Below are 23,327 nucleotides of genomic sequence, written 5' to 3' on the forward strand. Positions count from 1 at the left end.
AAAATTATGAGGGGCATGGATAGGATGAATAGACAAAGTCTTTTCCCTGGGGTCGGGGAGTCCAGAACTAGAGGGCATAGGTTTAGGGTGAGAGGGGAAAGATATAAAAGAGACCTCAGGGCAACTTTTTCACGCAGAGACTGGTATGTGTATGGAATGAGCTGCCAGAGGATGTGGTGGAGGCTGATACGATTGTTACATTTAAGAGGCATTTGGATGGATATATGAATAGGAAGGGTTTCGAGGAATATGGGCCGGGTGCTGGCAGGTAGGACTAGATTGGGTTGGGATATCTGGTCGGCGGGGACAGGTTGGACCGAAGGGTCTGTTTCCATGCTGTACATCTCTAAGGCTCTATGACTCTAAATACTCATTTATAAAATAACTTTCACAATTCAATAGCCCCTATATTCTGAAATGTAGTTTATGGACATTTGTAGTGCTACCCAGGAGGCTTTAAACTAGGGAGATCCTAAGCAATAGTGAGGAAGGAGAGAATGTTGAGGATAGCTCAAAAGTTAAAGAAAGCAAGTTAAACAGTCAAGATAGGCATGAGTGCAGCAGAGAATGAGGTAAAACTGAAGAATTAAACTGCATTTATTCCAATGCAAGAGGCCTGTCAGTTAAGGCAGATGTATGGGAAAATGGGACTGGAATAAATTAGCTTCATAGAAACGTAGCTCGCAGCTCAATGTTCCGAGTTACAGATGCTGTAGAACAAAGAAACTTACAGTATATAGGAACAGGCCCTTCAGCCCTCCAAGCCTTCGCCGAAGGGTCTGTATCCCTTTGCTCCCTACTTATTCATGTATTTGTCGAGATACATCTTAAATGACGCTATCTTTCCTGCCCCTACCATCTCTGCTGGCAACACGTTCCAAGCACCCACCACCCTCTGCATGAAGAACATTCCACACATATCTCCCCTAAACGTTTCCCCTCTTACTTTAAACTCATGACTCCTAGTCACTGATTCCTCCACTCTGGTAAAAAAGCTTCTTGCTATCCACCTTGTCTACACCTCTCATGATTTTGTAGACCTCAGTCAGTTTCCCCCTCAACCTCTGCCTTTCTAATGAAAATAATCCTAATCTACTCAACCTCTCTTCATAGCTCACGCCCTCCATTCCAGGCAACATTCTAGTGAACCTCCTTTGCACCCTCTCCAAAGCATCCACATCCTTTTGGTAATGTGGTGACCAGAACTGTATGCAGTATTCCAAATGTGGCCAAACCAAAGTCTATAGGAAGGATAGAAAGGAAGGCATGATTGGGGAAAACATCACTGCTGTATTTAGGGAGAATATTCCTGGGGATCATTCAGTGAAGCTATATGAGTGGAACTGAGAAATAAGAAGGGGATGATCACATTGATGGGATTCCCTCAAAATCAGGGAGAAATTGAGCAGCAAATATGTAGGAAGAGCTCAGATATGTTTAACATAATAGATTTATTATAGTAAAGGATTTTAACTTTCCAAATACTGGAACTGTTATAGAGTTAGGGCTTGGCTGGGGAGGCATTTATTATGTTTATACAAGAAAACTTTCTTTATCAATACGTAAATGTACCTACCAGAGAAGGAGCAAAACTCAACCTTCTCTTGGGAAATAAGGCAGGACGCAAAACTGAGATGTTAGTGGGACACAACTTTGGGGATCAGAGACCATTATTCTATTAGTTTCAAGATAGTTATGGAAAAGGATAGGCCTTGTTTAAACTTCTAAATTGGAGAGATTACAAGCAACATTGATAGTATTAAATAGGAACTTTTAACTAGTTAACTGGGGTATGCTGTTCGCAGGTAAAGAAATGACTGGTAAGTGGGGGGGGGTTTCAAAAGTGAAAGTGTTCTGAGACAGTACTTTCCTTTAGAACAAAGGGCAAGGTTGGTAGGAGTAGGGAACACTAGATCACCAAAGATACAGAGGCTCTGGTCAAGTAAAAGGAGGAGGCATATGTCAAGTATAGAATCACTACAGAACTATTAAGGCAGTAAAAGTACACTTAAGAAGGTAATTAAGGAGGGCAAAAATGGATATGACATAGCTTTGGCAGATCAGGTTGAGGAAACTTATAAGAGATTCTACAAGTACGTTAAGAGCAAAAGAGCAAATAAAGAGAGAATAGGGCCCTTTAAAGATCAATCAGGCAGTCTCTGTGTGGATCCACAGGATATGGGTGAGATACTGAATGAATATTTTGCATCAGCACTTACTGTGGAGAAAGACATGAGAAGGTAGTGAACTAGGGAAATAAACAGTGGTGTCTTGAAAACAATTCACATTATAAAAAAGGTGGTTCTGGAGGTCTTAAAGCGCATAAAGATAGTTAAATCTCCAGAACCTGAGCAATTGGATGTGAGCATAAGAGGTATAGTTAAAAAGTTTGCAGATGACACCAAAATTGGAAATGTTGTGGACAGCGAAGAAGGTTACCTCAGATTACAACGGTATCTTGGTCAGATGGGCCAATGGGCTGAGGACTGGCAAATGGAGTTTAGTTTAGATAAATGCAACGCACTGCATTTTGGGAAAGCAAATCTTAGCAGGACTTATACACTCAATAGTAAGGTCCTAGGGAGTGTTGCTGAACAAAGAGATCTTGGAGTGCAGGTTCATACTTCCTTGGAGTAGAGTCGCAGGTAGATAAGATAGTGAAGAAGGCATTTGGTATGCTTTCCTTTATTGGTCAGAGTACTGAGTACAGGCGTTGCGAGATCATGTTGTGGCTGTACAGGACACTGTTAGGCCACTTTTGGAATATTGTGTGCAATTCTGGTCTCCTTCCTATTGGAAGAATATTGTGAAACATGAAAGGGTTCAGAAAGCATGTACAAGGATGTTGCCAGGGTTGGAAGATTTGAGCCATATGGAGAGGTTGAATAGGGTGGGACTGTTTTCACTGAAGCGTCAGAGGCTGAGGGGTGACCTTATAGAGGTTTATAAGATTATGAGGGGCATAGGTTGGATAAATACGCAAAGTTTGTGAGAAGATTTGTAGCTCGGGTGCTCGTTGTTGTGGTTCTGTTCGCCGAGCTGGGAATTTGTGTTGCAGACGTTTCGTCCCCTGTCTAGGTGACATCCTCAGTGCTTGGGAGCCTCCTGTGAAGCGCTTCTGTGATCTTTCCTCCGGCATTTGTAGTGGTTTGAATCTGCCGCTTCCGGTTGTCAGTTCCATCTGTCCGTTGCAGTGGCCGGTATATTGGGTCCAGGTCGATGTGCTTGTTAATTGAATCTGTGGATGAGTGCCATGCCTCTAGGAATTCCCTGGCTGTTCTCGGTTTGGCTTGTACTATAATAGTAGTGTTGACCCAGTCGAATTCATGTTGCTTGTCATCTGTATGTGTTTTTCCACCCACTCCAATTTAAAAATATCCTTCCTATAGCAAGGCGACTAGAACTGTATGTAGTATTCCAAAAGTGGCCTCACAAATGTCCTGTACAGCTGGAATGCAATGTCCCAACTCCTATACTTAGTGCTCTGCCCAGTGAAGTTAAGTGTGCGAAACGCTGCCTTCACCACCTTGTCGACTGGGACAACACTACTATTATAGGACAAGCCAAATAGAGAACAGCCAGGGAATTCCTAGAGGGAACAGAATAGGAAGGATTTGGAGGGATATGGGCCAGGTGCTGGCAGGTGGGACTAGATTGGGTTGGGATATCTGGTCGGCATGGACGAGTTCAACCGAAGGGTCTGCTTCCGTTCTGTACATCTCTATGACTCTATGATTCTACGTGGATCCCAGAGCATTGTGGGACTCAGCAAAGATATTTGTATCATTTACAGCCATGAGTAAGGTGCAGGAAGATTGGAGAGTGGTTCATGCTGTGCAATTATTAAGAACGGCTGCAAGGAAAAGCCATGTAACTTTAGACTAGTGAGTCTGACATAAGTAGTGGGTAAGCTGTTGGAGGGGATTCTGACAAACAGGATTTACAAGCTTTTGAGGAGGCAAGGACTGACTAGGGATAGTCAGCATGACTTTGTGCATGAAAAATAGTGTCTCACAAACTTGATTTTTGAAGACGTGACTAAGATAGATGAGAGTACGGAGAAGATGTTCTCTATATAGACTTTAGCAAGGTCTTCAACGAAGTTCTGCATAGTAGACTAGTTACTAAATTGAGATCACATGGGATCCAGGGAGAGCTAGCCACTTAGATACAAAATTGGCTTGATGGTAGGAGACAGGATGGTAGACGAGGATTGTTGTTCCAACTGTAGGGATTGGTGCTGGGTCCATTGTTGTTTGTCATTTATATAAATGATTTAGATGCAAATATCAGAGATATGATTAGTAAGTCGACAGATGACACCCAAATTGATAGTGTAGTGGACAGTGAAGATTATCTCAAAGTACAGCGGGATCTTGATCAGATGGGTCAATAGGCCGAGGAGTAACAGATGAAGTTTAATTTAGATAAATGTGAAGTGGTCAATTTTGTTAAGATAAATCAGGTCCGGTCTAACATAGTTAATGGTAGGCCCTGGAGTGTGTTATTGAACAAAGAGACCTATAGGTTCAGGTACACAGTTCCTTGAAAATGGTATCATAAGTAGACAAGGTGGTGAAGGCAGCGTTTCGCACACTTAACTTCACTGGGCAGAGCACTAAGTATAGGAGTTGGGACATTGCATTCCAGCTGTACAGGACATTTGTGAGGCCACTTTTGGAATACTACATACAGTTCTAGTCGCCTTGCTATAGGAAGGATATTTTTAAATTGGAGTGGGTGGAAAAACATTTATGAGGATGTTACTTGGACTGGAGGATTTGAGTTATAAGGACAGGCAGGATATGCTGGGACTTTATTTTCTGGGACATTGAATATTGAAGGGTGACCTTGTCGTGGTTTATAAAATCATGAGGGGCATAGATAAGGTGAATAACAAAGGACTTTTCCCTAGGGTAGGGGAAGTCAAAATGAGAAGGTATAGGTTTAAAGTGAGAGAGGAAATATTTAAAAGGGATACTGGGGGCAACTTTCCCACACAGAAGGTGGTCCTTACTTGGAAAGAACTGCCAGAGGAAGTGGTAGATGCAGGGACTGTCACAACACTTAAGAGACATTTGGACATGTACATGAATAGGAAAGGTTCAGAGGGAATTGGGCCAAAGGCAGGCACATAGGATTGGTTTAGTTGGGAAAACTGGTTGGCATGGACAAGTTGAACCGGAGGGGCTCTTTCCGAGCAGTATGACTTTATGACTTGCACAGAGCAAAATCCCACACGGAGCAATAAAACAAATCAGATAATCTGTTTTATGGAAGTTAACTGAAAGACAAGTGACAGCCACAACATCTGCACTTTGTCCGAGTACCAATGGACGCTTTATGTCAGATAAAATAGCTGCTAGATTCTACATGCCATCTGAAAGACTGCACCTAATAGTGAAACACTTGCTTAGGTTTTGCAACTGAAAATGTTATATGACAGAGTTGAAGTCATAAACTGGGAAATTCAGTGATGAAAATAACTGAAAGCATAACACAACATGAGTTACAATCAAGAACATTATAACACAGTAAGCACAATAGCTAAGAGCCTAATAACACAGCAAGGGTTACAAATGAGAGTTTTATTACACTGCCACGGTTATAACTAAGAGTCATATAACAGAACTAATTATAACAAGTCATGATTTGTAGATGCCAGTGATGGACTGGGGTGTACAAAGTTAAAAATCTCACATCAGGAGCGTCGCTCCGAAAGCTAGTATGCTTCCAATTAAACCTGTTGGACTATAACCTGGTGTTGTGTGATTTTTAACTAATTATAACAAGGAGTATTATAACAGAGTTAATTTTATTGTGGAACCCTATAAACAAAAAGTATGTGCCAAAGTTTGCAAGTAGTATGCTGGCCTACATAGGGTCAGGTTTGAGTACTGGAGCAGGATGTCTTGCTGAAACTGCAGAGCATAGGTAAGACCACACCTACAGTAGGGTGTGTAGTTTTGATTCCCTTATCTGAGGAAGGATATAAGGCTATTAAGGGAGTGCAAAGTTGGATTACCAGATTGATTCCTGGGATGGTCGAACTGATGTAGGAGAAAGATTGGATCAATTAGGACTATCTTCACTAGAGTTTGGATCAATAGAACACAGAAGAAAACAGCACAAGAACGGGCCCCTTAGCCCATCATATCTGCACTGACCATGATGACAATCTAAACAGATATGTTCTACTTTCTGCTAATTCCATTCATAAAGCAGTATGAAGAGGGATCTCATACAAACATAAAATCTCTAACAGTATTAAACAGGGTAAATACAAAGAGGGATTTTCTCAATAATCTTGGAGTCCAAATTAGATTAGATTACTTACAGTGTGGAAACAGGCCCTTCAGCCCAACAAGTCCACACCGACCTGCTGAAGCGCAACCAACCCAGATCCATTCCCCTACTTTTACCCCTGCACCTAACACTACGGGCAATTTAGCATGGCCAATTCACCTAACCTGCACATTTTTGGACTGTGGGAGGAAATCGGAGCACACCCACGCAGACATGGGGAGAATGTGCAAACTCCACACAGTCAGTGGCCTGAGGCGGGAATTGAACCCAGGTCTCTGGCGCTGTGTAGCAGCAGTGCTAACCACTGTGCCACCGTGCCACCCAGAACCAGGGGTCACAACCTCAGGATAAGGGGTAGGCCTTTTAGGACAAAGATGAAGGGGTATTTCTTCACCCAGATAGTGGTGAGCCTGTGGAATTCTTTATCACAGGAAACTATTGAGGACACAATATTGAAGACTTCAAGAAAGATGGACATATAGTAGAGTCATAAAGATGTACAACACAGAAACAGACCCTTAATCCAACCCGTCCATGCTGACCAGACAACCTAAATTAATCCAGTCTCATTTGCCAGCATTTGGCCCATATCTCTCTAAACTCTTCCTATTCATATACCCATCAAGATGTCTTTCAAATGTTGTAATTGTACCAGCCTCCACCATTTTCTCTGACATGCCATACATGCACCATCCTCTGCTTGAAAAAATTGCCCCTTTAGGTCTTTTTTAAATCTTTCTCCTCTCACCCTAAACCTATGCCCTCTAGTTCTGGACTCCCCCATCCCAGGGAAAAGACCTTGTCTATTTACTCTATCCATGTCCCTCTATCAGGTCACCTCGCAGCCTCTGATGCTCCAGGAAAACAGCCCAGCCTAGTCAGCCTCTCCCTATAGCTCAAACCCTCAAAGCTTGGCAACATTCTTGTAAATCTTTTCTGATTCCTTTCAAGTTTCACAACATCCTTCCTATTGGAAGGAGACCTGAATTGCATGCAATATTACAAAAGTGGTAAACCAATGAACTGTACAGCTGCAACATGACCTTCCAACTCCTGTACTCAATGTTCTGACCAATAAAGGACAGCATACCAAACGCCTACTTCACTATCCTATCTACCTGCGACTCCACTTTCAAGGAGCTATGAATCTGTACTCCAAGGTCTCTTTGTTCAGCAACCCTCTCCAGGAGTTACCATTAAGTACATAAGTCCTGCCCTGATTTGACTTTCCAAATGCAGTACCTCACATTCATCTAAATTAAACTTCATCTGCCACTTCTCGGTCCTTTGGTCTATCTGATCAAGATCCCATTGTATTCTCAGGTAATCTTCTTTATTGTCCACAACACTTCCTATTTTGGTGTCATCTGCAAACTTACTAACTGTACCTCCTATGTTCACATCCAAATCATTTATATAAATGACGAAAAGCAGTGGACCCAGCACCAATCCTTGTGGCACACCACTGGTCACAGGCATCCAGTCTGAAAGGCACCCCTCCATTACCACCCTCTGTCTTCTTCCTTTGAGCCAGTTCTGTATCCAAGTGGCTAATTCTCCCTGTATTCCATGTGATCTAACCTTGCTAACCAGTCTACCATGAGGAACCTGGTGAAATCCGAGTTCATCCCTTGTGGTTGGAGGACTAATCAGTCCTTGCCTTTCCAAATACATGTAAATCCTGTCCCTCAGGATTCCTTCCAACAATTTGCCCACCACCGATGTCAAGCTCACCGGTCTATTGCTCCCTGTGTTATGAAGCTGAAGGCATGTACTGTACATTTAAGAGCGTGAGAGAATGCTGGTCTGAACTGAGAGATTACAAGCAACATTGTATATGACTAGATGGCAGTCCTAGATTATATTGAAAAATTTAAAAATACGTAACATTTGGCTGGAAATGGATACCGGAGTTGGCTGCTGTTTTGACAACAATTTGCAGTTAATCAATTAGTTTAAAATATGCCCAAGGATACCAAAACCCAACTGAGTTTGAATTTATTATTGTGCCGACATTGAACCAATGAGACAATCCAATGTTGGGGGTATAAGAATACGGACATTTTGAAAATTGGTCAGCGAGCAACTGCCATAGAAAGAGAAACTCATGGAGAGCTAACTGCTCATCTAATATCTTGCTCTCAAAGTAGAAAATATTCTCTATCAAAGGTACCTTTTCATGTGAAACATACTAGCAGTAAAAAGAATGAAGATGAACCAAGGGGTCAGAAACTGCAAGGGTGAAGACACAGAAGAAGATAAGGACTGTATGAGTTTGAAATTAAGTTGATGTAATTCTACTAAGTGTCATATTGGAACAGCATATTGTTACAGATATGGAGACAGATAGTAAGCAGTTAAGAGAAAGGGGGCGCTTAGATTTGTGAATAGTTGTTGTTTAATGTTCACTTTTAGAGTTAGAAAATAAATTGATGTTATTTTCTTTAAATAGTGGAATTTGGGAATTCGCTGTCATTCACATTTTAACAGATTATGAGCAAGGTGTTTAATTAATAGAAAAGGTTCACCTCTGTGTCGTAACACCTAGCTTGTCCTTACCACCTTTCTTGAACACTGGAACCAACCACCAGTCTTCCGGCATCTCACCTGTGACTATCGATGATACAAATATCTCAGCAAGAGGCCCAGCAATCACTTCCCTAGCTCCTCACAGAGTTCTAGGGTATGCCAGATCAGTTCCTGGGGCTTTATCCACTTTTGTGCATTTCAAGACATCCAGCATCACCTCCTCTTGTAATATGGACGTTTTTCAAGATGTCACCATCTATTTCCCCATATTCCATATCTTTCATGTCCTTCTCCATGGTAAACACGGATTCAAAATACTCATTTAGTAAATCCCCCATCTCCACACATAGGCTGCCTTGTTGATCTTTGAGGGGTCCTATTCTCTCCCTAGTTACCTTTTTGTCCTTAATGTATTTATAAATTCCTTTTGGATTCTTCTTAACCCTAGTTGCTAAATCGATCTCATGTCCCCTTTTTGCTCTCCTGATTTCCCTCTTTAGCATACTCCTACTGCCTTTATACTCTTCTAAGGATTCATTCAATTTCCGCTATCTATACCTGACACATGCTTCCTTCTTTCTCTTGACCAAAACTTCAATTTCTCTAGTCATCCGGCATTCCCTACACCTACCAGCCTTTCCTTTCACCCTTACAGGAATATACTGCTCCGGACTCTCCGTATCTTATTGCTGAAGGCTTCCCATTTTCCAGCTATCCCTTTACCTGCGAACATCCACACCCAATCAACTTTTGAAAGTTCTTGCCTAATACCATCAAAATTGGCCTTCCTTCAATTTAGAACTTCAACTTTTAGATCCAGTCTATCCTTCTCCATCACTATTTTAAAACTAATACTTATTGTCATTGGGTCCAACATGTTCCCCCACTGACACCTCAGTCACTTGCCCTGCCTTATTCCCAAGAGTAACTCATGGTGGCTCAGTGGTTAGCATTGCTGCCTCACAACACCAGGGACCCGGTTCAATTACCACCTTGGGCGACTGTCTGTGTGGAGTTTGAACATTCTCCCTGTGTCTGCGTGGGTTTCTTCCGGGTGCTCCAGTTTCCTTCCACAATCCAAAGATGTACAGGTCAGGTGAATTGGCCATGTTAAATTGCCCAAAGTGTTAGGTGCCTTAGTCAGGGGTAAATGTAGGGGAATGGATCTGGGTAAGTTACTCTTCGGAGGATCGGTGTGGACTTGTTGGGCCAAATAGCTGTTTCCACACTGTAGGGAATCTAATCTACCATAACCACCTTATTACTCTTACAGATTTGTTTCTCAATTTCCTGCTGATTATTGAGAGGGTCTACAGTACAATCCATTCCTTATTTCTCAGTTCCACCCAAATAACTTCTCTGGACATATTATCAAGAATGTCCTCCCTAACTGAGAATGTGTATAGGGTATGAGAGGGTAGGGAAAGAGTTAAGTTTTGAATTTTGTGAAACAAGAGGTTCAGCTGAGCATGACTCAGATCAGATAAGCACTTACAGTTAACAATGGGGTGTTGGAGACAAGGGTAATGGGGTAACAAGGTGAAAAGTATTCATTATGTGAAGCCAGTTAACAAGATTAAGAACATTCATTGTGTAACACCAAATGGCTTACTTTTTGCTATTCACACTCAATGATTGTAATGGTCACCAAATCAATCAATATGTATGTTGCCCTATCTGGATGCTCCACCCTGTAAAATGACTATATAGTTTATTAAGAAACTGCTGTTCAAGAGAGAAGACCAAGAACTCATGTCTCTGTGCACATGGGTGATCATTTTCTCTCTCTTCAGGGCCTGGAATAAAGATGAAGGAGGTAAAACTGTGTCTCTGAGCATTTTGCTTCGACTAAAGTGGGAATGGGATGACACAAGTACAGCCATATCGTTATCCCTTAACAAAAACGCAACACCCCCTTCTCTTTTGCCTCCCTTTCTATCCTTCCTATAGCATTTTTATCCTGGAACATTAAGCTGCCAGTCCTGTCCATCCTGAGCCACATCTCTGCAACTGCTACGATATCCTAATCCTACATTCCTAACCATGCTCTGAGTTCATCTCCATTCCCTATTAGGCTTCTTGCACTGAAATAAATGCAGTTTACATTATCAATCTTACCTGGTACTTAGAACAAAGGGATCAAAAGGTATGTGGAAAAAGCAGGAACAGGGTACTGAGTTGGATGATCAGTATGATCATTTTGAATACTGGAGCAGGCCTTAAGGGCTGAATGGCCTATTCTTATTTCTACATTCTGTTCCTAAGTGTCTATGCCTCAGGGCTACATACTACAAAGGGTCAGAATACTGTCAAACTGTCATGTTATCAAATAGTTTGACAATTGCTTTTCTTTTCAATAGGATTTGGAAAACTTATACCCTGAAATGCTGCATATTTTTGCAAAGTTAATTCACATATTATTTTAAAGGAGGCCATTTGGTCAATTATTCCATCATTTCAAAAACTGTCTGTTCTTTGGAAGAACTTTCCAATCTCGACATGCTTCAGTTTGTTTGCAATAACCCTGCAATTAGTTCTCTTCAATTACATGCTTAGTTTTATTTTGAAAATTTCCATGGAAGCTGTTTCCATAACCTTTTCTGGTGGTGCACTCCACACCTTTAACAACACTTTGAACAAATTGATCATTGCTTCTATGACTCTTCTTGCCAATTATTTTAAAGCTACGACATTGGCTTACTAAGCAATATGCTAGAAGAAATGTTTTCTCCTCTATTAAAGTCCCCAATCATGTACCAATCATGTTTTCCATTTATGAGTGTAATCATTACTTCTCCATTCTCACTACACAATTTAACTCTTTCATCTCTGGTATCCAGGTAAGTTCCTCTGTTCTGTCTTTCAAGACTTAACCATCTTTCCTGAAGTATAGAAGGCAGAATTGTACACAACCATACAACTGTTGCTTAATCAGTGATTGAAACTAAGTTCAACATCCTTTCCTTTCTATATAATACAACTATTTACAAAGCCATATGCTTTCTTAATCATAAGCTCGTCTTGCCTCATTCAATTTTTTTGTAAATATACACTCTATGGTCTCTCTACTGTTGCATCCACTCAAAAGTATTTAGATTGAACTGCTTTTCCATGTTGTTTCTACCAAAGTGCATATTCATCTGTCTTAAATAGCATCTGCACGTGTCTGCCCAGTCTACATCCTCCTGATCTCTGCTACTATCCTGTTCACAAATTACTAGTTCACAAGTTTCATATCGTCTTTCAACTTTGAAATCTTGCTTCCTTTACCCACGGCTATATTATTTACATACATGATTAGCAACGGTTCTAATATTGACCACTAGGGGAACAATTGCAGACTTCTCTCTAGTCTGAAAAATATTCTTTCATCATACTAACTGTGTTCTATCCCTAATCCAATTACATACTAAAATTTCCACCATCCCTTTAATCTAATGTGATTCTATTTCTGAATAATTATCTTAGGCTGTACTTTATCAAAGGCCTTTTGAAAGTCAGGTAGGATTTGCTTTTAACAAATCAATGCTGGCTATACCTTATTTAACACCGTCTAAGCAAGAATTAATTTTGTCTGTGACAATACCATCCAATCATTTTTCCACCATTCACACTGGACTGATCAACCTCCATAAATAAACAAAATATATATTTGTGAAGTCTATCCCTCTACCATTTTCGGGATGCAACATTTGAAAGCTATTATTTCTGCATCATTTCTTCAGAAGCACAAAGTTCATCTCTGTATGTCAAAATGATTGTATCTTCTCAGATACTTTCTGAACAGTGCTCCCCAATCTCCTCCATTGTCTCTATTAAAAGTATAAAAACCATTTTCCAACTCCTTTCAGTTCTGAAGAATTCATGTCAGACTTGAAAACACAATTCTATTTCTCTCTCAACAAATGCTGATAAACCTGCTCAGTCTTTCCAACATTTTCCGAGTTCGTTTCAGATTTCCAGATTCTGCATATTTTACTTTTACTTCATTAATAATGTCAGGCCATCCTTAACTATTGACCTTTGCAACTTTTGTAGTTATTTATCTTTGTAAGCTACCAAAGGCATCAACAAAAGTAAATCAACAAGAATATCATGATCTTCATATGGTTTTAATAATTTGCTCAGCATCTCAGACATGATACCTAGCTTATATTTCATTTCAGTCATATCCTTGCACATCACTGACTCATTTGATTACATCATATCTGGTCTGTTCCACCACAAGAAGGTGTGGTTTAATTCTCATGAATTCTTACTATGCTGGGATCTGTGCGTACTGATAGTTTTGGACTAGAAGAAGATTTTAACAATATGGAAAGCTTGGTTATCTTCTGAAATTTCCCGTTTACTTTGGTGACTCTGGAAGTCACCAACTTGCAGTTGTGGAATTTCTCAACAATTTCCTTGTTATCATTGTTGTGGTAGTGTACTGTCGTCTTGTCGGTCATCTATATTTTGTTCCAGGATCTGGCTGGCTGGAATCAGATTTTGAGTATACACATGCTCAATGTCTCTTGGTGCCACATACTTTACAGATACCAAGAAAAGCTATCTGCCTTTGAATAGATATGATAAAATGCATCCATTACAGACTTGGTTGGTTTGGTGCCCTTTGCCGACTGCAGATGCTGGAGATCAGAGTTGAAAAATGTGTTGCTGGAAAAGCGCAGCAGGTCAGGCAGCATCAAAGGTATCAACTAGGAGATCAACTAGGAGAAAGTGAGGACTGCAGATGCTGGAGATTCCTGAAGAAGGGCTTATGCACGAAACGTCGATTCTCCTGCTCCTTTGATGCTGCCTGACCTGCTGCGCTTTTCCAGCAACACATTTTTCATCTTTGTAAAGTACACAACTGTTATTAGCCTGCCACAATGGCTTACCAGCAACCATCCTCAGATAACACAGTATAGCCTTTTTTTGAGATCCTTTCAAATGGTTTAAGTTGGTGTACTTCAAATCTAACCCACAGAGGCGTTTTGACAGGTCATCTTTGGAAAAGTCACATTATATTTTTTATTACAGCATCTTTCAACAAATTAATCAATGGATTCCGGTAGTTGCTGCCCGTATAATGAGTTGGAGTCTGTTAATCCTGAAGTTAATGATTACTTTGAGCTGGTCTTCAAGAACTTTCCAGATATTTGGTGGATCGTTCTGATCATTTACGAGAAGACAGTATTTATTAATTCTGCGAAGCCCCTCCTTGCCAATAACAAGGAAGATTTTTAAGGCTCTTTTCTAGGGAACATCGATCACTTGATCTGTAAAATATAACTGTCTATGCTGTTTGAACAGTTGTAACTCATCATATATGGTCTATTCCACCACAACAAGGTGTGGTTTAATTCTTATGAGTTCTTACTTTCCCGAGATCTGTGCATACTGATAGTCTTGCGGCTGTTGGACTATTAATACACATCAGATAGAAGATTTTGACAATATGGAAAGCTTGGTTATCTTCTTAAATTTCCCTTCTACTTTGGTGACTCTGGAAGTCACCAACTTGCAGTTGTGGAATTTCTCAACAATTTCCTTGTTACCAGTGTTGTGGTATTGTACTGTCGTCTTGTTGGTCATCTATGTTTTGTTCCAGTGTCTGGCTTGGTCTTTGGAATCAGATTTTGAGCATGCACATGCTCAATGTCCCTTGGTGCCACATACTTTACAGATAGTCACTGGTTGCCCAATTCATAACTGTGTTTAAGCAATCCACCTTAAACTTCTTAGACAATGTGTAAATTAAACTGCTGCTCCATTGGCCTTGATCTATACAACTTGTTGCTTTAAGAATTGTAGTAACTTCTACCTCTAGATGGAGGTCATGAGAACAATGAGGTCTGAATACGTTTTAATGCGGAAAGCCCCTGTTTTTATGTTTTTAAGCTGTAATTTCTTCTATGAGAACTTTGAGGGTTTGCGGGACAATTTAAAAAAAAATTCAATCAATAGGCTGTTTCTTTTAAAAACAGGTAGTCACTATTCTTCATTATAGGTCCATAGCCTTAGTTTAGATTGATTTTGTAACTACAACATTTTTGTTTGTAAATAAGATACTCTTAGAATCAAAAGAATTTAATTTGGTCTTCTTGTTTGCAACAGATCTGTCTGGCTATGCTTATTCACACAAACTGATGTTACTTATTGTCCAAATTCTCTTACGCCCAAGCTGTTACCTAGCTGTCTTCAATTTGTTTTCCAAATATTTCCCAACAGATGCTAGAGTTCTTTTTATAATGGCTACTGTTGCTAACCATAACATAAATTAGCCTCCAATAGGAGATTTTACTGAACACTGCAATCTCTTAAAGCATAAGAAACTAGGCATGGATAGTGATACTGAAGGATGCAACAAACATTTATTTCACCTATTCTACACAGCATTCAGCAGAATGCTTTCAGTAGGGTGTTATGCTTCAAGTGATCTCTGGGCTAAAATGGAGTATGAGCTCTTTATACCCTCAGGATATAACGATGATATCATGAGCATGTCTGTGAAAGGTATATCGACAGTGATCATTAGTCATAACACAAAAGATCACATGAAGTACCACAGTGTCACTCTCATAGAGTCACAGAGATGTAGAGCATGGAAACAGACCCTTCGGTCCAACCCATCCATGCCAACCAGATATCCCTACACAATCTAGTCCCACCAGCCAGCACCCGGCCCATATCCCTCGAAACCCTTCCTATTCATATACCCATCCAAATGCCTCTTAAACGTTGCAATTGTACCAGCCTCCATCACATCCTCTGGCAGTTCATTCCATACACGTACTACCCTCTGCGTGAAAAAGTTGTTCCTGAGGTCTCTTTTATATCTTTCCCCTCTCAGCCTAAACCTATGCCCTCTAGTTCTGAACTCCCCGACCCCACGGAAAAGACTTTGTCTATTTATCCTATCCATGCTCCTCATAATTTTGTAAACCTCTATAAGGTCACCCCTCAGCCTCCAACACTCCAGGGAAAACAGCCCCAGCCTGTTCAGCCTCTCCCTGTAGCTCAGATCCTCCAAACCTGGCAACATCCTTCTTCAAAAAACTCAATTAAGTTTGTGAGACATGATTTCCCACGCACAAAGCCATGTTGACTATCCCGAATCAGTCCGTGCCTTTCCAAATACATGTACATCGTGACCCTCAGGATTCCCTCCAACAATTTGCCCACCACTGAGGTCAGGCTCACCATCTGAAAACTCACTGTTCCAAGGTCATGCTAGAATGCAAAAGTAATCAGTAGCTTCTTTTCTCTGATCTCCTTTACCAATACCTCAATAAGTGGCAACTGCAAGGTGCTTGTTGATGTCTTTGTCACCAAGCTGGAGATAATTCAATTAGCTGTCTCTGCTACTTCTCATCTTGATCTAAAGTGTTCTAATGTTCCCTGCTGCCCTCAAACCACATTTGTTTCTCCAATTCTCCTCATTCCCTCTTCCAACCTGATCTCCACGAAAATTATCTCCTGCTTTCTCCACTCTATTCCCAATAAACTACTGAGCATGTCTGTTCTTGGCAGGGGATATGATAAAGCTTTAAAGGTTTTAAAATAAAGCACCTTACAGCATATCATGTGTCACCACTATTTTATATAGCACAGGTAACAGAGCAATAAAACATTATAAGTGTTGTAAGAGCATTACCTTCATAATATGGAGGCTTTATCTAAGAACCTCAATATTGTGAGGCAAAACGAGCAATCTCTGCTCCACATATTTAAAATTGGATACAATCTTTTTTGGATCCTTTTTAAAAAATGAAGCATAAATAATTAAAACACTTTAAGATAAACTGAAGGTAAATACTTAACTCCTGAAGTCACACTTTGGGGGAAAAGCATACAAAATTGTACTTGCAAATCCTTTCGCCAGTATTTCAATAATGGTGTTAAACCATTTAAATACATTCTAAATGCTATCGCTACGAAAAATTCTAGGGGGATGATTTAATTGTGGCATTAAACATGTGTAAATAAACTATTCTCCCACCCTGACTGGACTATAATCACTGGACGGATTCATGATGAGAAGTAAATGTAGATGGCAACATGTAATCTGCAACATACAAATATCATATCGTGCCTACCCATTATACCTCAGCGACCAACCATTCACTCTACATTTCCACACTGTAAGTAATCTAATCTAATCTAAATGTAGATGGCAACATGTAATCTGCAACATACAAATATCATATCGTGCCTACCCATTATACCTCAGCGACCAACCATTCACTCTACATCATTGTTTTCCTCTGCCATATAAGTAGTGTCCTTCGGTGTTGCGGTTGAGTATAGACATTATTTTCACACTAGATGCACATGAGGTCAGGTAGGAGTTTACTCCCACTCACTAGCAATGTTGCACTCAGTCGGGTACATGGGAGCATGTGAGAGCCCGGAACGACTGTGTCTCCTATATCTCCAGTAGAGTAGCAGCTGTTGTCGCCTGTGAATCCCTGCTATCAATAAGTGAGAACGATTATCGGATGAGGTTCACGGCTTCATCGTACATGGAGAAACCCACAACAAAGTGCACAGATGAATAATTCAAGTAAGAAGGTTGGTTAACAGCGGATGAAAAAATCAAAATGATTTATGGTTAAGTTAAATCATTCACTTAAGGGCAAACTGTATATTGGGTAGACACTGACGTATTCACATCTATACCCATGTAATAATCTTGGAGCAAATAGCACTTCTCGACGCATGGTCTGAGATACGTCAACTCTGTAGTATCACCGACACTTCCGAATATGTGTTTTGCCGCGCTGCCCCTTTCTGGAGGTAAATCCATAAAACAAAGGCCCCAGCAGCTGCTACAGGATTAATACGTCTGAGAAGACGATCCTCATCTTTTACAATGCACCTCCCCCACAGAATTAATCCAAAACCATACGCACCTTTCAGAGCGTCAGTAAAGCTGCGGCTATTGTGGAAGTGTCCGCAAGTTTGAAACACAATGATACACCAGCATGGGATAATGAAGAGATTCGCACATCAGTCCAGATTGAGTTCCCAGGTTTTGCGATCACTTCCTCTTCCCTCCCCCCGCCTGCAGGATGATGGAATTTGAGCTGCTCGAAGGAGGATAAAAGCGTGCTGTTTGCGAATTTGCCCTGGCTCAGCTTTGACCTGCCCTGCCTAAGCCTGCAGTGACGCAAACACTTCTCAAGCAGAGCTTAAAGGACTTCGCCTGATCACAGCTTTTGCTCAAAAACAGACATGAAGCTCAACGATCAACTTCTGGCCTCCTGGAGTGATCAGTTTGTAAATGAAATAGTCCCCCTACTTAATCTGACTCGTTAAAATCTTTCTCAGTGTATAAGGTGAAGCGAACAAGGCGAGGTCAAAAGAGTGAATCATTAACCTTACTGCTTAGTGAAGCTTAAACCGGTTTGTGAAAATCAAAAGAGTGGGACACAACCTGGTTTGACGCAACCAGCCAATGAAGACCACGCCATGTGGTTTATTATCATAAGTAGTCCCGCCTCTGGCACAGCATGAGTCAGTCTCTGTCTCCCTATGTCTCAAAGCGAACACAATTCACTGTGGCTGCACATCAAATTGATGCATACAATTTAAACTTTTGCATGGTTACCTTAGGTCCCCTTAGAACACAAAGGAATATCCCAACCTGCTACGAGCATAACTGTGATGTGAAAGCACATAGAGAAGTGTATTCCCAGATGATTCATTTTAACACAGGTGTTAATGACTATACTTTCAAAAACATTTAAATTGGATTTCTTATAATTTAAGAATCGCCCAGAAAATGCAACTTCATCACGGTAGTTCAGCGTGGATTCAAAATAAAATAGCGTGAGACAGCAGTTTCCCCAGGGCTCTTAGACCTTTGTGCTCTGGAATCAGGCCAGTAAACACTGAGTTACACTGCTGCTTTTGTGTTGCTGCAAAGCAGAGCTAAGCAAAGCTGGTGGAAAAACTTCACACGTCTTTCAAGCTTCAGCTGGAGATTTTCTTGAAATTGACTCATATATTGTTCCATACATTAATCCTATCATTGTAGATCGACAAAAGAGATAATTTAAACCCTATGCACGCAATGGATACCTTATCAAGGCATTTAAAAATTGCCCATGAGACAAACATGCTGATTTCCAACAATATCTGAACAGTTCAGAAATACACCTGCTGGAATCCAAAGGGAGCTTTTCAAAATGCTTAAATCAAACTTTGATTATTCTATTGAGGGCTGACTAAAATTTTAAATATGCACTTGAGTGTGAAAACCATTGGGACTATCATGCTAACCCAGGAGAAAGAGCAATTGTGTTCTGCAAAGCACAAAAAGGCAAATCCTTTCACTTTTCAAAAAACAACTTTAATTGTAGCATTAGGAGCAGCCTCTGGTTACCACATGAAAGGTTTTCGAATTCCCTTGTCCTTCACATATACTCAACATACCAGAGAATCAGGCAACTATTCTTTCCCTGGAGGCCACTTCTTTCTTGTCATTATTATATCTCTATCATTCACTATGTGTTGTTTCCTGCCAGGTTTGGGCAAGAAACTCATCAATGCATGCAGATGAGGCTTGTGAGCTTAAATTTTCCATGCCTCAAACATCTACAGACAGTTTGCCACTCACCTTAATTGTGCCTACTCAACTTACTAGGCGGAATTGGGTACTGCAGATGTTGGAAATTAGAGCCAAGATTAGAGTGGTACTGGAAAAGCACAGGGCTTCATTAGGTCTTTTTCCCGAAACGTCGATTTTCCTACTCCTTGGATGCTGCCTGACCTGCTGTGCTTTTCCAGCACCACTCTAATCTTGACCCTACTCAATTTACACTTTGTGTTGAAGTCAGAACTAGAATTCATAACAAAAACACAACTGATCTGATCCATAATAATGTTTATATTCCACAATTGCTTCTTTCCACTCAGTTACTTTATCATTTCTATTTTATTCTCCCCTATATATCTATCAAGTCTCCTCTTAAATGCACGTGATTTTCACAAGCACATTTCATGAATTTTTAATTATAATGTGCTTCTTTCTAAAAATGAGACACAGTGGCATTCATCTTTTAGTTGTAATTTGAGTGGCTATTTGAAGAGGAATTTTGGATTGTCACCCCCATAGTCATAGAACTTCAATTGGAAAGACTAAAGAGAAACAAGTAACAAGAATCTAGATTAGAGTGGTACTGGAAAAGCACAGCAGGTCTGGCAGCATCCGAGGAGCAGGAAAATCGACGTTTCAGGCAAAACCCTTCATCAGGAAAAAGAATCTGACAACCCAACCCCTCTCAGCAGCAGCAAACACATTTTATCTTTTGGCCTTATTTGGATCTATGGGTAAAAAAAGGTATAAAATTAAATTCAGCCCTGGTCTGGGTGTTTAGTGGCCTAGTAAATGCTGTGAAGGTCACAATTTTAGATCAGCTATTAAATACTTCTACATTACAGGTAAAGAAAGGAAAAATACATTCTTTCTCTCTGAGCCCTGGCAACCAGCCACTGTCAAAAGGAACCAGGGAAAAAATGTCAATCAACTAGCAAAGCTAAGAATCTTGCAATCAGCTATTCAATTACCAACATTGACTGTAATAGCCACAATGATCTATCTGTGTAAAATGAATGATTCAGAGGTTGATCCACATATATATTTTTAACTTCTTTGTTTTATTTTGGACTCATTTCTCAGTCCTAATGTATATTATGAGTGTTGCATTATGATATTTTATCACATTTAGCAATGAATAAACTTATTCGTTTGTTAATTCAAAAAAGCTGGACAATTTGGCTCAATTTAGAATTAAATTCTTTGGTTTGGGAGAAAGGTATCCTCAACGAAAGCAGGTGAGTAAAAGAAGGGGAGGCCAATACACCCGTCATCAGTATATAACTTGGAAAATAGACCAATAAGTAGAATGGGCCTTTCAGCCCTGCATGTCTGTGCCAACCATGATGCTATTCTAATCACATCTGCTGCAAATGGTCCATATCTCTCTATTCTCTGTGTATTGATGTGTCTGTCTAAATGCCTCATAAATTTTGCTAACAGTTCTGCTTCTACCACATCCCCTGGCAGTACCACCCACAGTGCAAAAAAACCTTCCTCATATATCTCCTTTAAACTTCTACCTCTCACCATAAACCACCCCACCAGTATTTGACATTTCCATCCAGGGAAAGAGACTCTGACTATCCATCCTATTCATTCCTCTCATAATTTTATATCTGTCAGGTCACCCCTCAGCCTCCAATGCTCTAGCAAAAACAATTCAAGTTCGTCCAACTTCTCCTTATAGCTAATACACTCCAATCCAGGTAACATCCGGGTAAATCTCTTCTACACCCTCTCCAAAGCCTCTACTTCCTTCCTATAGTACAGTGATCAGTGCATACTTTCTATAGTGCAGTGTGCACAGTACTTCAAATATGGCCTGACTATAGTTTTGCAACATTGCTTATCAACTTTTATTCTCAATACTCTGACAGATGAAGACAAGCATGCCATATGTCTTCCTTACCACCTTATCCACTTTCAGGGAGCTAGGATTTGGAGCCTGAAAATCCCTCAGTATATCAATGCTCCTATGGGTTTGGCCATTTACAATATTCTTTTCATTTGCACTTGGCCTCCCAAAATGCATTACCTCACATTTGTTTGAATTAACTCCATCTGCCATTTCTCTGCCCAACTTTCCAGCTGATGTATATCCTGCTGCATCCTATGATAACCTATTCCCTATACAAAACTCCACCAATTTTCATATCACCTGCAAACTTAACTGCAAACATTTTCATCCAAATCATTTATATATATTACAAACAATGAGATCCCAGCACTTATCTTTTTGGAACACGACTCGTCATAGACCTCAATTTAGAAAAAAAAAAACCCTCCCCAACTACCCATTGTCTGATATGGCCAAGCCAATTTTGTATCCAACTTGCCAACTCACCGTAGGTTCCATGCAATTTGATCTTCTGACTAGCTACCATGAGGGACCTTGTTAAATGCCTTAGTAAAGTTCTTGTAGACAACAGCCATCGCCTTACCCTCTTCAGTCATCTTTGTCACTTTCCAAAAGTTCCATCTGAAAATATAACAAATTGGGAAACTTTGCCCAGGAGCTGGCCATATCATGCCATCTGTTTCAAGCACCTCATGCGGCAGCCAGTTTCACATTCTACCATTTTGCACAGAGCGAACATTCTATTAATTCTTTATTTCAACGGTTAGTCTCCTTCACCAGTGTAAACAGTTGCTTCACATTAATTCAATAGAACCCATTCATAATGTTAAAAAAAACTGAGGTGTGCTAATAATCTTCCAGAGGAAAAATCCTTTATTCTTTCAGATCTGGCAGCATCCTTGCAAAGCTTATCTGCATTTCCTACAGTACTTCAATGTCTCTTTTGCAGGATGGAGAACATGTGCATGCACAATGCCAAATGTCCAACTAAAGGTTATATATAAATTTAACATTACAATATTGAATTGAGGGAATAGATTGCTAAAGCAGGAAGACATTGTGAATTCTATAACTAGTATTGTAATTTTACTAGGTCTCTTTATTTTTCTTCCCAATTTAAAATAATCCCCTTCCAACTTTTATTGCAGTGGCCCAACTCAATACTACGAATTTGATTTAAAAAGAGTAACCCTCCGTTATTGCACAAATTAACACCTTAAACGCCTTTTCAACTTATGCAGTTAGGTTGTGGCAAAAATAATCTGTGTTGTACTAAGTAACACACATTTCAGAACCTGATGAGTGGAGCCAATTATGCAAGATTTAGAAATCTCTGTAGGCCTAAGTGCATTTATGTTAATATATCATCCCCCACTGGGTATTTCTTAGAATCATAGTCAGAGTCAAACAGAAGAAGGAGGTTTATGTGTTGATGAGGCAAGATGGTTCAGATGAGGCGATGGAGAGTTACAGATCAGCTAGGAAGGATTTAAAGAGAGAGTTAAGAAGAGCAAAGAGAGGACACGAATGGTCTTTATCAAATAGAATAAAGGAGAACCCTAAAGCTTTCTATAGGTATGTGAGGAATAAAAGGATGACTAGGGTAGGAATAGGGCCAGTCAAAGACAGAAGTGGGAAGTTGAGTGTGGATCCTGTAGAGATCGGAGAGATGCTAAATGAACATTTCTCATCAGGTTTCACTCAGGAAAAGGAGAATATTGTAGAGGAGAAGAATGAGGTACGAGATATTAGATTAGAAAGGATCAAGCTTAGTTACGAACAGGTGTTATCAATTCCAGAAGGAGTGAAAGTAGACAAGTCCCCTGGGCCAGATGGGATTTATCCGAGGATTCTCTGGGAAGCTAGGGAGGAGATAGCAGAGCCTTTGGCTTTGATATTTGAGTCGTCACTGTCTATAGGTTTAGTACCTGAGGACTGGAGGATTGCAAATGTTGTGCCCTTGTTCAAGAAGGGCAGTAGAGATGATCCAGGTAATTATAGACCAGTGGGCCTTACTTCTGTTGTAGGAAAGGTTTTGGAAAG

The 23,327-nt window shown here is 40.3% G+C and overlaps 1 protein-coding gene across 6 annotated transcripts in view; it reads right to left on the reverse strand.

Moving 5' to 3' along the window:
• The window catches only part of dlg3 (discs, large homolog 3 (Drosophila)), a 539,119-nt gene that overhangs the window by 53,056 nt on the left and 462,736 nt on the right, over positions 1 to 23,327 (reverse strand). The window contains exon 1 of one of the 6 annotated variants that reach the window (XM_043704758.1): positions 17,736 to 18,209. The exons of the other annotated variants lie outside the window; for them this stretch is intronic. The gene's annotated coding sequence lies outside the window, so the exon portion shown is untranslated. Of the gene's footprint in view, positions 1 to 17,735; positions 18,210 to 23,327 lie in introns of those variants that run through there. 6 annotated transcript variants of the gene reach the window in all.

The sequence above is a fragment of the Chiloscyllium plagiosum genome, chromosome 15 (genome assembly GCF_004010195.1).
Source record: "Chiloscyllium plagiosum isolate BGI_BamShark_2017 chromosome 15, ASM401019v2, whole genome shotgun sequence".
Taxonomy (NCBI): Eukaryota; Metazoa; Chordata; class Chondrichthyes; order Orectolobiformes; family Hemiscylliidae; genus Chiloscyllium; species Chiloscyllium plagiosum.